Source organism: Motacilla alba, chromosome 2 (genome assembly GCF_015832195.1).
Source record: "Motacilla alba alba isolate MOTALB_02 chromosome 2, Motacilla_alba_V1.0_pri, whole genome shotgun sequence".
NCBI lineage: Eukaryota > Metazoa > Chordata > Aves > Passeriformes > Motacillidae > Motacilla > Motacilla alba.
Window position 1 is genome coordinate 133284950 of NC_052017.1, and position 8588 is coordinate 133293537.

At 40.8% G+C, this 8588-nt stretch overlaps 1 protein-coding gene across 7 annotated transcripts in view; it reads left to right on the top strand.

The window, feature by feature from the left end:
* OXR1 (oxidation resistance 1) overlaps positions 1-8588 on the top strand; it is a 259358-nt gene that overhangs the window by 150674 nt on the left and 100096 nt on the right. The window lies entirely within an intron of this gene.

Genomic DNA, 8588 nt, shown 5'->3' on the forward strand with positions numbered 1-8588 from the left:
TAAGGTTTTATCACGTGCAGGATTGCCCTGGGCAGTAGTTTCTTTAGTCTTGTTATCTCAGTCCACTGAAGTATTCAGCTGTGGCTTTCCTGTAGCTTGAATGAGGGCTGTTAGCACAGCCATTCAGTTTATGAACTGCCACTGCCTAGATACAAGATCTAATGTTGCCTAGAGATCAAAGCCTTGATTGATGCAGTCATTGACACCATCTCTTGTTAAGATTTCTTCATGTCTACATGGTCCATCCAGACCAGCAGGTTCAGGATCTTTTCAGTTAACCTGTGTGATCCTGTGTCTGTGTCACCCCCAGTTCAGAACTGATTCCTGAGCAATACTGAGTTTATGGCTCCTTTTGACTGTCATCTGGGACTTGCCCTAAATGAGTGAGTGTCACTCATTTAGGCTCTGTCCTCTCCTTGGTACCAGGATGTTTTGAAGTCAAGCCCCTTTGCCAGGCTTCAGATTGGTGTCCATGCATAAAATTCATTGAGACATTCTGCATTGCTTCTTGAAGTATTTTATACAGAAAATAAAAGGCTTCCCATTTATATAGTTAAAGTGCATGAAGTAAAAATCATTGCAGTAACATTGAGGGCTTCCCATTTATGTGAAGTTCATGGGTTAAGAATTATTGTAGTACCATTGCCTGGATGTCCCATGTGCCCGGACTAGGTGAGTGCAACACTAGTACTGTGACATCTATTACCACAAAAAGTTTGTTTAGAATTGAATACTATTCCTCAGTAAGGAGAATTGCTTATTACTTATTTAAGGATGGAAGAGTTGTGTGTGAGCTTTTCTGCTCTTACATTGTTTTCTACATGGTTACAAAACGTTAAAGCTTATCTTAGTCTTCCTGAGCTTAGGCTAATAGCTTGTAATATTAGCAGGTATGGTTGAGATGTCATAAGGAATATGGAAGAAAATCCCCAATTTTTGAGAGAGACATAAACAAAACTAATGACAGGAAGAGCAAAGAAAAAAAGGTGGAAGAGATGAATAGGAAACTGAGTAGATCTTATACTCCAGGGGGCCATGCTGATAAACTGAAGCTCCATAACTTACTATTAGAACAGGTTTATTTATATGCCTTACATTTTTTGGTATTCTTAGCGAAATAAGAAAACAACTGGGTTTTCTTTTTCTGTATGTAAATACACAATGTAATGCTTTAAAAGTCCTATCTGTAAGGTCAAAATTATAAAGACAGTTCCTTAATTAAATATGAAGTTTGTACTAGAGTTTACATGAATCCATGATGCTTCTGAAGGTGTTCAGGCGTTGGCCAGTTGTAAGGCCTCTCTCTGTCTCTTTGAAAGGTCATGCAGATCAGGGAGATTCCCGCAGAGTGGAAATGAACAAATGCACACCCATCTTCAGGGGAGAGGATCTAGACCAGTCAGACCCTCAGTGGGAGCAGGAGCCACATGCAGGCCCCCGATGCTGAGGTATGACTGGGTACACCCAGCTTGGGGCTACCAAGGGCGGTGTCTGAGACACTGAATGCATCCTCTGGCAAGGTGACTGGATCACTGAATGATAGGACAGCAGTGGTTGCTTTGGAGTGACTTCCAGAGGCTACTCCTGATCTAAATTAGACTAGAGAAGACTCTCTAGAGATAGGTGCGGGGTTTTTTTTTTGAGGATAAAATGCTAAGCTAGCAAACAGGAATCGAACTGACCAGCTTATTCAAGGCAGTGGGAGCCCAGCAAATGGGATATATGCAGCGTTTAAGTGTTGGCCAGTGAGTCCCCTGACATTTCTTACATGTTAATTCAGGCTAGTTTGAAGTGTACAAGATACAACTTGAACACTAAATCTTTGGGGTTCTTCCTACATAATCAAATAAGAATCAGAAATACATATGGAAGAGAATATTTTGGTCTATTTATAATGCAGGTAGTCTAGACAGTTGGTTTTAAAAGGAGTATTTTCCTGCCTCTTTTTCCTTAACTGAAGAAAAACTTTCACCCTATAAACAAGGAAAACAGGATAGCACCTGTGTAATCCATGTATCTGATACCACAATGTCTGTAAATAGTATTGGAGTGTAAGTAGGAAACAGATTTTGCCATTCAACACAGGGCTAAATATGAGTGTAGAATGCTAACTGGGTGCACATACAGGGTATGCAATCTTGATGGGGGAAAAAAAAAGAAAAAAACCCAGACTTGTACTTCTTTTGTAGACTTCTAAATTTTAAAATATGCCAGAAATGCTCTATTACTTTCTGGGATCAACTTTGCCATTGTTCAGATGAGAGATGCAAGCACTATACATTATCAGAGCCTTCAGACCAGATTTAGGGGGATTTTAGGCACACAGGCAACATGTTAGGCCTCTGCACAGGAGTGAATATTTTCTGTTCTCTTCAAAACTTCAGGTTGAAATCCTGAACCCGGTAAAATGGATAGAAAATTTTGTTGATTTCAGGAAAATAGGAATTCAACTTTAGAGTTTCATCTTGTGCCTATCAAAGTGAATGAGTAATGCCATTGATTAGGGTGAGATCAAGAATGAGTCACAAACCCTCTGTAGTCACTAATGGTAAAATATAGATTATACCATTTTAGGACCTTCTAGGATCTTTTTCATGTGAACTTCAAAGAAGTAATGATAAATGTCTAGATAAATAACCTTGGTAACATCTGAAGAGAACAGTTTTCTGCCCTCATGAACGTCTATGGCAGATAACACGTATTTATTACTAAGCAGAATGTATATTTTGGGGGACTGTTTGTTGAATTCTTTTGTTGGTTTTTTCTTCTTTTTTTTTTTTTTTAATGAGGCAGCAAATGTTTACTAAAGACTAATTAGAAGAAAGTTGTCAGCATTTGTGGGTTTGTGCCTTTCATGATTCAGGAGATAAGCCTGCTTTGTTCTTTCTCTGTTCCTCTCCCTCTTTAATGAAGTGTTTCTTAATAAGTACTGATTGAAATCTTCTGCACCCATATTTGATGACAGTCAATTTGGACAGACAGCCCTTCCTACTGAATCTGTTTCTGTCACGATGCATCTTGCAAACAGGTTGGCCAAAAGGATATGTTAGATCCAAAGGGTATCTTTGCTTGTCGATGCACCTCTGTGTGCCAGGCCAGACTGGGATGAAGGAGCAGTGCCTCACACCCTGGAGGCCCCTGGCACTGAGCCCTGGGTCACTCTGGAGGTCTCCTGCACTGCTGTGTCTTCAGGGGTCTGAAATCTCTGCTGCAGAAGCCAAGACTCTGATGACCTGATATCTTTTCCTAAGGTGCAGAAAGGACTTTATATGACCATACCAGTGCTTGATTAACTCACTGTATTTGCTATGATGCTGGAATAGTGCATTTCTGCAAGGAGAAATGAACATAGAATTTGCAGGAAAAACAGAAGAGAAGGACTGAGTCTTGTTTACTTGTCCAAGTAATATGTCTGGGTTTGCTTACAGCTAGTGTGACTGACTGTAAGGTGGTCAAAGAAAAATAACGTATTTCATATGGAAAAGAGATCTGTTGCCTTGATTTCATGAGCTGTACTAGTACTTGGATTTGGAATGTTTAGATGTTATAGGTCTTTTTTTTTCATTATTCCTGATTTTCATCCAGGCTTAAGTCTGGTTGAGAGAAATTTAGTTCAATTAAGCAACTGAGCTTTCAGTGTGTTCATTATACCCAGATGCTGATCACCTTGAAATTTTAATACAACCAGCTGGGAGCGAATACCTGTGGCAACCCATTTACATGACCACACAAAAAGTTTTCCTCCATATTCTGTGCTGGAAGACCTGATGCACTGTCAGTGCAGGGAGAATGTAGGGATTTCCCCCTGAGGTCACTGTTTGGATGAAAGGTGAGAGGCTCTGCCTTTCACTTTGTACTTCAAGCCAAACCTGTTCCCCTGAAACACATGGAAATCAGCAGCAAAGGAGCTGAGCTGATGTGGGGCTGCCTCTACCGCCTCCCAGATGGTGGGAGCAGCTTCTTGGCTAGAAAGCATTTCTGTTCATTATCTTCCATCAATCAGGTCTTTCATATAAAAAAGGCAGAAAACTGGGGAAATTATTTATCTTTTTAATCACTGAACTTTGTTTTCCTGATGGTTTAGTACTATTAGAGAGCTGGCTTAATGCATATTTCATTGGCAGCAGCAACAACATAAAACTCTATTTTTCTTCCTGCATAACGCAAGATTGATTTTCAGGATATATGAAATTGGTTTACGTTAAGTTGGATGTTTTATTAATAGTGAACAAGTTATTGTGTAGTACTGATCTTGTCTAGCTCCTCAGACTCCACAGAGAAGCTACTTCTACAGAATGTCATCTGTAGATATAGCTGGCAATCAGGCAGAGTCCCAGCAGGTGGCATATGCATATTCTCAATTTCTCAAACAATGTAGACATATCACGAAAGATTACCTCAAAATCTCTTTAAAACTTCTTCTGCCTTACTGCTATCTCTATTTGCTGGGCAGATTCCTTTTCTTCAACAGCTCCAGCCACAGATCTCTTGTCCCATTCCTCACCTCAAGTGTACTGAAATACCCATATTCTCAATCACTGCTGTCTCCCTTTGGGAACCTAGGGGTGGGGCAGCTCCAGGAGCTATGGCTGGGGATCCTCACAGCCTCGCTAGTGATTCTGCATACAAACAACCTCTCCAGTCAGTCACTGTTTCTTGCTGTGAGTATTCTCTATTTGAGTCTTTGCTTCCTCATAGGTACAGCCTGAAATACCAGCTGACGTGTCAGTGTTGTGGCTCTCCTGAGGCATAAGGCACTCAGAGCAGGGATTCTGCTTCTAGGGTGCTGGTTGCCATCCACTGTAGCTGTTCCCTGTTTTGAGACATGAATAGTGGCAGATTTCTGCCCATGTAGATGACACCAGCTATTTTTACAATGAGTTTTTACATAATGGTTTTGTATTTGTTCATAACTGATGTTCACCAAATTTAGATCAGGCTGTTTTGATTTCTCACTTGTCCTAAATTGTTGCAGCAATAGCAGTAGAACTGACATGCACTGTGGTTAAACCCTGAAGACACATGAATGCTGAATAAGAATATGATTTTCCTTTCACATTTCCAGGGTTTGAACTCTCCCTTATAGTATGTTTCTTTCTCTTATGTCATGCCAGGTTATTCCTGATGCTTCCTGACTTAAAATTACTTGTCTGTGATTTTAGGTCTACTGCTTTGCTGTACTTCATCAGAGGCATTGTTATTTTAGGAAAATCATGTTGCTCCACATCAGTAATTTAGAATATATTGGAGAATTAGAATACATATGTTTATGTGTATGCATTTATATTTTAAATGCTTATCTTCAAAATTCATGCAGGAAAAAACTCTGGAAAATAGTGTTTTGTGAAAGGCACAGAGAGTTAGTCATCAGAAGAAGTTACCACATTTTTCACTCTGGAAATAGACAGGTTCATGAAGGCAAAACAACTTAGCAGAAAAAAATATGTGGATCACCATATGAAGTGCCTTCAGGTAACATAGGTTCTGATCAAAAAGGGGATGAACACTTAAGGATTCAATTATATTCTTTGAAAAGAGACCTGGACAAATTGGACGACTGGGCAATCACCAACTGTATGAATTTCAACAAGGGACGGTGCCAGATTCTGCTCCTGGGATGGGGCAGCCTTGGATGTACGGACAGACAGAAGGAGATACTGGAAAAGTAGTGCCATGGAAAGGGACCTGGGGGTCCTGGTCCATGGCAAGTTGAACATGAGCCAGCAGTGCCCTGGCAGCCAGGAGGGCCAAGTGTGTCCAGGGGGCATCAGGCACAGCATCACCAGCCAGGCAAGGGAGGGGATTGTCCTGCTCTGCTCTGCTCTGCTCTGGGGCAGCCTCACCTTGAGTGCTGGGGACAGTTTTGGGTGCCACAATATGAACAATTAGAGAGGGGAGGGCAACAAAGATGGTGAAGGGCCTAGAGTGGAAGCTGTATGAGAAAAGGCTGAGGTCACTTGGTCTGTTCAGCCTGGAGAAGAGGAAACTGAGGAAAGACTTCATCACAGTCTGCAACTTCCTCATGAGGGAAAAAGGAGGAGCAGGTACCAATACTTCGCAGGACTCATGGAAATGGCATGGAGTTGAGCCAGGGGAGGTTGAGGTTGGATATCAGAAAAAGGCTCTTCTCCCAGAGGGCAGCTGGGCACTGAAACAGGCTCCCCTAGTAAGTGGCCACAGCACCAAGCCTGACAGGGTTCAAGCAGTGTTTGGACAATGCTGTGACCATGTGTTGGCACATGGCATGACTCTTGGGGCTGTCCTGTGCAGGACTAAGAGTTGGACTCTATGATCCTTGTGGGTAACTTCCAACTCAGGATATTCTATGATTCTATGATTTCATGATTGTATGTAATTCTTCCAAATTTCTGTATGACTACCTCTTTACCAGCCTCTAGCCTTTGTTTCTGGTATAAGCTGGTAAATCCTTGTTAGGAATGCGTGTGTTCTGGTGCTGTCTGCTTGCCTCCAGAAGGCAAAGTCAGTGCAGAATCAGAGCATATGCGTGTGGCAAAAATTAGTTCAGATCAGCTGTGCAAGAATCTGAGCATAATTCAATCCAAATTTGGTCAGTATACAAGTAAGACATTCTGCAAGTACTATTCACACACACCTGTGTTTTTGTGAGCGAGGCACAGGTCAGAACAGGAGCATTCATGTTGTGTCACACTTTTCCCCTCGTCCTCCCTGAGGGCTTCTTCATCTCAGCTGCCTTGTACCCATCCCCTCCAATGTGTGTCCCAGTGCCCTAAATTGGTGGCTGGTCCCTTCCCCATGTCCAGAAGGAAGGGCTGGCTGGAAGGTGGCTCAGCAGGAGACACCCAGTACTTCAGTGTCAGCTCTTCATGCCTTGCCTGCAGCTGCTGGGCCAGTCCTGGCAGCACAGCCGTGGTTAAAAGGAACCTACGGCACTGAAAAGGCTCATGGCTCAGAGAAATAATGTGTTACATCATGCTGGACTCAGAGGAATGGCCTTCTGTTTCTAAGGGAAAAAAATACAGGACAACACAATATTTTGTGGTAGTTTTACACTGTAGGATAGAAAGATTTTTAATTTTTTAAAAGATAATTTGATTTGTTTTAATTTAAAGAGGAGAACTGTGTGAGAAACTTCAGAGATTTGCATGTCATTTACCATTCATTGTAAGTGGGCAGGAGACCTGCACATTTCTCTTCTGTAAAATTGCAAGGTAGTGGCTGTCTTTAAAATCAAGGGCCTTTTTGGCTGACAGAAGATAATGTTAACCTGTCTCATTAAAAAGTTGAACTGTGCTTTATGGCAATTTTCAAATATTACAGTCAATTTTAGTGTTCTGCAAAATGTGCCTAAACATACTTTAGCCTTAAAAAGTTGGGAAATCATTCAATATGGGCTTGCAAAAGCAGATTGCAGCTTGGCCTGCTGAAGAGTCAGCTGACAACAATTTTAATGGTCTGTTAATATAGATCAAGGAATGCTGTGATGGATTTATTATTGCAGAGTTTTTTAATTGCTAATGAAAACAGGATGTCAGTTTAATACTGATAACTCAATTCTCATTTTCTTTTTATTGTTCATCTGGCTCAGCATTTGTTGCATTTTAAAGATAAAGAATGAATTTTCTACCAATAACTGTGTATATGTAGAAGAAAATTTATTTTTACATTGGTTCTCAAGGAAAGGAACACTAACTTTGCTGTTAAGTAAAATCACTTATGAATTCCAAAACTTATATTCCTTCATGTGGTTTTAAAAATAGATATGAATGTTCTAATTCTTAGAAATAAAAAACCCCAGTAATTTAAGTTTCTTGTGTCAAAAAAATGTTGTTTTTTTTTTTTTTTTTCTTTGAAATGTACAGTTAGGAAAATGTCTCACTAAATTCAACAGGGATAATAGAAAGTCAGCTCCATTATTCTAGTTGCAGATCTGTGTGTGTGCATTCACAATCTTATGTAAAAATGTTCTGGTGAATTTATTTGGGTTGCATGATTAAATCAAAGGTGGAATGTTGACCTTGCTGAGAAAATGAATATCTGTTTTCTGATTAGTAGTTCTCAGAAGCTTGTCAAAACTGTGGAGAAGGAATCATGGCCGATTAATGAACTTGTGTTTGATTCACTTATCTGTCTGATGCAGGAAGGTGTGGGCAGGACATATACTGCCTGTGGCTAAAGCAACCAGAGCTATTGCATGATGCTTGTGGAAATTACTCAGCTGTAAGGAGAGGGAATGAATGTAACACATTCTTTTTGCATGCATAATTTGCCATCTTTCCTCATTCATGGTCTTGTGGTGGTGCAGACCATGACGCTGCTCTAGCTTTAGCTTCAGCTTCAGCTTTAGCTTCAGCTTCAGCTTTAGCCCATGGCCCATATGCTTGGAGTTGACTGCAGACTGATGTGCTGGGATATTAAAACTACACTGATGTTGGAAGCTTTTCTGAAACATGAACTCCACCAAAGTATATTGCTATTTTTGTACATTTACTTTCCTGGAAGAGGTTGGCTTTTACGGTTTCACTTCCATAGGCACCTATATTTGGGGAGAACAGGCTCCTTTGCACAGAGCATGCAACACAGAAAATACATGTTTGTAATGGACTCAG